This window comes from Triticum urartu, chromosome 2, assembly GCF_003073215.2.
Source record: "Triticum urartu cultivar G1812 chromosome 2, Tu2.1, whole genome shotgun sequence".
Taxonomy (NCBI): Eukaryota; Viridiplantae; Streptophyta; class Magnoliopsida; order Poales; family Poaceae; genus Triticum; species Triticum urartu.
Genome location: NC_053023.1, coordinates 698,951,185 through 698,957,679, shown reverse-complemented (window position 1 = coordinate 698,957,679; position 6,495 = coordinate 698,951,185).

Genomic DNA, 6,495 nt, shown 5'->3' with positions numbered 1-6,495 from the left:
TAGCCTTTGATCCCGGTCAAGATCGATCTTTCCTCGGTGCTAGGTCGAGGGTTAAAGTTGACCGGGATTTATAAGTATAGAGTATTGATTTCAAGGATTAAAAGCTTAAGGTTCGATTTCGATGACCACTACGAGTTCAAGGTTTAAAACAGACTTTACTTCGATTAAGATGCTGTTGACGGTGTGATCCAGATGCGTGCACGGGAGTTTCTTTGGTGGCTTGAACTCAACGTGTCGTGTGGGGGTTACAAATTTACGGGAGCCTATTCACAAAAATATACGGTAAAGTTAGGAAATCCCCCTATAGCCATTGGATCGTTATCATGCTGTGTCATTTTTCTGGGAAAGATTGCCTTCTTCTTTTGTTTAACTGTCATCCCTCTTCTGAAGAAATTGTCATCCTATATAACTAAAACTGCCAGGGTAAACATTCGCAAATGTGATCCTTTTCTGGGGAACGTTCGCCAGCTATTAGGGGTCTAAAATATATATGATGGGATCATAGATTGCAACTGAGTAATGTTGGAAAGGCAACTCGGGGGCCAACCGTAGCGCCGCCGCCGCGTTTCCCCTCTCTTCCTCTCCCTCCGCCGCTGCCTGAGGGCCTCCGAGGCGCTGGTGCTCGGCCCCAATGATGGTGGCGGCAGGATCTGGCGCCTCCTCTTCGGTGGAGGGCCTTGGTTCCCCGAGGTGGCGGCCCCGGCCGGTGGGCGCGGTGCAGCCGGCGGGCTGCGCCGGCGGGCTCTGCTAGGCAGCCTCCCACGCCCGCGCGGGCGGCGTGGGGGCTGCGGACGCTGGCGCAGTGGCGGCTCCTCGCAATCCGTCATGGCTCCATGTAGAAGATCCGCCCCTACTTCGATTTGTCCCGATCCGTGCTGGCGCCGGTCCTTGGCGGCTGCTTTCGGCTTCCTCTATTGCCGGCCTGGCAGATCTGGCGTGCGGATGAGGTTCTGGTGGAAACCCCTGGCTGGCACGGCGGCCTCCCCAAAGTCGACGCCTTTGGCGCCGATCCCCTTCCTGGAGGCTTTGGGGTGGATCCTCTCCCTTCCGCCTCTTCCTCGAGCTATGGCGAAAACTTTTGTTCCCCTGTTCTGGGCGTCGATGGCACCCTGGTGTCGTGTTCCTTCCTGAAGGCAGCGGCTGGGAACAACTCTTGGTGGCGGGCCTGCTGGTGGCATGGTGGCGGTGCGCTTCGGCCTTCTACTTGGTCCTGCGCGTTGCTTCGCGGGACCAGCGGACGGTTTCTCTGGTGGAGCGATGCTTCATCCATACATTGATGGCAACGGATCTTGACGGAGTGGCGCAGTGCAGATTCGGAGTTCGATGTGGGAGGATGGACTCATGCAGGAGGACGACGCTGTCTGGCATCGTGGTGGCATCGATGGCAGAGAGACCTGGCACGGTAGATGCAACAGTACAGCTCTGAAGATGGACTCGTGGCAGGTGGCTGCGGCGGCTTCATACCCGGCACGCGTCCTGGTTGAGGAGTGCGAAGGACTGTTAGGCGCCCCATACCAGGCAGGCGTCCTGGTTGGAAGCTCAGGTCTTAGATGTTTAGGTTTGGCTGCGATGTCTGTTTGGTATTAGGTCCAGGCTATCAGCGCTCCTTCATCAATTGGATAGGTGTAGCGACAGTTGTTGCTTAGATGGTGGCTTTAGTCTTACTGTTGTATGACTTTGTAAGGTCTCATGAGAATAATTAATAAAGTGGTCGTATGCATCGCCCAGAAGCAGAGGCCGGAGGCCAGCCTCCTTTTCTAAAAAAACTCATCGAAGTTAATTACGCAATTTCACTCTATCAGTTTGTGCAACGTGCCATATAAGATTGTAGTGGAGGTACTAGCGAACAGTTTGAAGGTTGTTCTACCTGTCATGATCTTTAAAGAACAAAGTGTGTTTGTACTAGAAAGACAAATTACAGATGATAGGCTTGTTGCCTATGAATGTGTACGTGTCATCCAGATGAGGAAAAAGAAAATACCATTATGTGTAGTCGAGCTCGATATGATGAAAGCATGTGGCATGGTAGAATGTATTTGGATCATCCATGAACCCCGCTGTTCCATTCAGGCTCACTGCAGTTGAGGATGTTGCTACGGACAACACCATGAATCAACCTCGATCAGGCCATCTGGGCCGCCATCTCCCGCAGTGTCATACAACCCAGCAGGGTCAGGCATGTGCGTGTCCCACATCTCTTACTGTTTCTCCACCACTCATCATCAGTTTGATTTCTATCTGCTACGCGAGCAGGTCATTGCATTGTGTCACCTCATCTAGGATACCTAGTTGGCATCCGCGTGCACACTTCACTTACTCCTCACAACATTTATTGATTCAACTGCAGCACCTCCAGTTGTTGTAAGGGGGGAGAAACAACCTTCAGGCATGGCTCTTAAATCTTGTGCTTCCTTTGTACTGTTTCTAGCATAAATTGTCATGGCGTCTATTTTACAATCTATGGTATAGATACATATAGCGCTATGTAAGTTCAGCAAAGTCACATACCCGAGAAATATTAACGTTATGAGTTTATTCGAGGTGCAAACATGTAATTTGTATTGTGGTATTAATTGCTACTTTTTTATTAACAACACATCAGATGTATTGTCTTCTTTTCATTAAGATGATCAAAGGTAAGATCCTTTACAAATTTGGTTAGAGAACTGATCGTACTAAGTTGATTTCAGAGTTACACATTAAATCCAAGCCATCTGCTGATGCAAAATATATCTTATTTTTATTTTCTTATTCTTTTCCTCTTTACTATGTGCCACTCTCTTTCAAACTACAAATTATTTATTACACTACCATCCTGCTGCAACACGTGGGGTATTATCTAGTATTGAAAGGGCTAAACATAGGCTATGGCAGATTGGGTTAGAGATATGCAGGACAAAAACATTGGTGTCCACCACCTTGGAAGTCGTGGTTACGCAGGGAAGAGGAAGATACGGGACAAGACGCCGTGTTAGCTGCGGCGGGCAAACCAAACCCCTATCGTAAGTTCAAAAATTTCCGCCACAACGATTACGTCCGGGCCCGGTACAAATGGGATCACAATTAAATGACTATGTCTTGTTGGACGACAAGAAAAAAAGAGTGTCACAACTCATGGTAATTAATTAACCGGACTCATTTCTTCATTTTTTATGTACTAATGCATTTATTTATAACCAATTACATTTATAAACGGTGTCACTTAAATGTTGCAGGCAAAGTATTACGCAAAACCTCAGACCTCAGCGGAGTCGTCTGCAAGTTGGGCTAACCCACGGACCAAGGCGTGCCATGTGGTCAAAGGCAAGGACTTGATGACGGAGCCGCCGAGTGGTCATGTGGCCGGTGCCGGATATCATGATAGGTGGGCCACACATTATCTGGAAGACCCCGAGGTTGAATGGCTGAAAGTGATAGAAAGTCGGGAATCAGAAGGGTTTACATGCCAAAGCTGAAGAAATGGCGAACACGAGCTATGTTGCAGCCATGAGGATTAGTATCGCATCAGGGTAGATAAATTCAACACTGCAAGCCCATATCTTCTCGGCGCCGGCCAACACGAGCTTGGATAAGGAGCCACGGGCTGATCAAGCACCTCATACCGGCCCATATGTATCTTTCATGGGCCAGAGGGCGTCACCTGCTGATATAAACGCCCTTATGGTAATTATTATCGCCGACTCACATCCATACACCTTTTTCCATGTATGGTTTTGTTGTTCCGTCTCTAAATCATTCAGGCATACATGTTTTGCAGGCGACACCCTGTGCACTCTCCAAGCCATCGTGAATGACCAATTAGCGGCGGTTGTAGCAGGTATTATCGTTTTGCTCAAATAGAAAATTATGTACAACACTCTGTTGCCGGAAGATTTATGTAGGATGTAAGTGTTATCTGTGCTTAGCGGTTTCGAAGATATTGACCCTCCTGAGCAACCTCAAGGGAAAGATGAGGACGGACACTTAAGCCTCATACATTTCCCGTGTTGGCAACTTAGGTGGCCTAAGAACCAAGGGGCTGTTTGGTTTGAGCCCCAGCCAGCCACACCAAATTTTTGGTATGACCAATGTAAGGGCATGACAAAAAAATTACTCTCTCCGTTCCAAAATATAAGAACGTTTTTAACACTAGCATAGTGTCAAAAACGTTCTTATATTCTGGTACAGAGGGAGTAGTAAACTAGTATTGTTTGGATTGAAGCCATGCAAAGTTTGCCCTCATGCGAATGGTGTGATGGGCCTATTAATTAATTACTGTCAAAAGGGTCTGCTGCCACCACATAGTAATAGAAAATTGAAAAGTATACATGGGACCCATCAAGACAGGATGACAAAACGGGACAACCAGATTTACACATGCGTACACAGGCTGTGGTTGGCGCGTCAATTTCCTGGCAACAGTCCAAACGGTTACCAAATCTTATGGGCGAGCCAAAATATTGGTAAGGTAAGTTTTGGTTGTGATCCTAACGCACCCCAAATCCTTTTTGGGGCACACTCCCTGTAGCAAACACCCTCGCCGCCGATTGTCCGTACAAATGCCCCTTCGTTGGGATGATCACCTTTAGGCCAGGGTAGTGCAGGAGGTAGTCATCAGGACGAGGTAGCGGCAAATGATTTCGCCCCCGACAATGATGTTGCTGCCATCAAGTACAATAATGAGTCTCAAGAGGAAGGCTCCAATTTCTTTTGGATGATCATGTGTACGATGTAGGCATGACTCTTGGGGTGACTAGCCCTAGCATGGCTAAGAATCTATTCCACCATACGACACTCAAGATGAGCGATGTACATGCAAGGCAAAGTCACCCCAAACACCTTGAAAGGAATGGTCCAAGAAGCTCTCGGAGGTGATCCAGCTCCTCCACCCAAAAATGGCAGGAAACCGTGGGCTCAGAATACTGAGTACTCTAAATCGCCTAATGCTGGGAGTCAGTGATTGGTCCAAAAGAGCTATAAACCGGTTGAGAAGGAGATTGAGTATAGTCTTTCTAGGTCCCCGAGGGTTCATCACTGTGGTCAACCCATGTTACATATAGGTTCATACAACCTTATGTTGTATGACGTGAGGTATGTTCATGACGACATTATGAGAAAAGGGAAGGCGGCCAAGATAACATTTACTACCCCAAATGAAAACGCTCGTATGTACATAGTGAATGTGCCACAAGGTGTCGGGTTTCTCGTTGATTTCCCTATGAAAAGATTCTATGTTGATTTTGGGGAAATCTTTAACCTACTCTACCTCCGCAATATAGAGGGGTGCTCCTTGCTAAGGTTGTGGGCGCTACATCTTTTGGAACAAAGGCTCAAGAAGAGCCCGGCTTTGAATTAACAAAGTCATCAACCGGCCAGGATTACAAACTCGGAACCAACACAAGAAAGTAAAGAAAAACAACAAGATACAAATGCGCTGGAAAGTAGCTCAAGCCTCCTACACACCAAACTAAAAAGATAGTCAGGGAGAAGCACTGCTCGGCGATGAAGAGGTCCTCAACGTGATCAGAACACCGTGGAAGAAGTAGAATGCCCGCACTGGATCAACACGTCCAGCGACGAAGCAGGACACGCTATCACCTAATCGCCAGCAGCCCCGACCCCACACATCCGCCAGCTCCAATGTCAAAGAAGGCCCTTGCCTCCTTGCCTGGCTCGAAAGGCGCCGCACCGTTGACAAGAGAGCAGTTCACCCTAGAACATGGGAGATAGTCGCCACTAGGCTGCATCTGAAAAGAAACCAAGCTCGCCCAACAAGTCACGAACAGATCACCAGGAGCAGGGCACTGCCAAATCCCACAGATTGGTCATGAAAAAGGAAGAGTTGCCGGAACGGATGAAGACGAGCAACAACTATAACTCTTTTAGAGCACGGTGGTGGTTTTATTTTATAGAAATTATTGATCTCTCATGCTTCACTTATATCATTTTGAGAGTCCTTTAGAATAGCATGGTAATTCACTTTGATTATAAATTTTAAATGCTAAGAGAAGTTGGATGCTTGATAGATGGTTTTGAGATATAAAGGTGGTAATATTAGAAGTGTGCTAGTTGAGTAATTGTGAAATTGATGAATACTTGTGTTGAAGTTGGCAAGTCCCATAGCATGCACGTATGGTGAATGTTATGTGACAAATTTGAAGCATGGGGTGTTCTTTGATTGCTTTCCTTATGAGTGCCGGTCAGGGACGAGCGATGGTCCTTTCTGCCGGGGTTTCTGATCCACGGGCACCTATGGGACTGGCGGACCGGGTCCCTTTTGGTTCGGCGGGGGGCGGAGGTTGCGCAAAGAGCAGATCGAGGCGAAGCCAGCGGGCGGTTGGTCATGCGAGGAGTAAATCGAGGCGAAGCACGCGAGCGATTTACCAAGGTTCGGGCCGCATGGATGCGTAAAACCCTACTCCTGCTTTGTGGATTGGTATTGATTTCTAGCTCGGGAGCGAGCGTGAGTGTGTGAAATTGCTGGACCTCGCGAGAGCTCTCCAGATGGCCGACCCC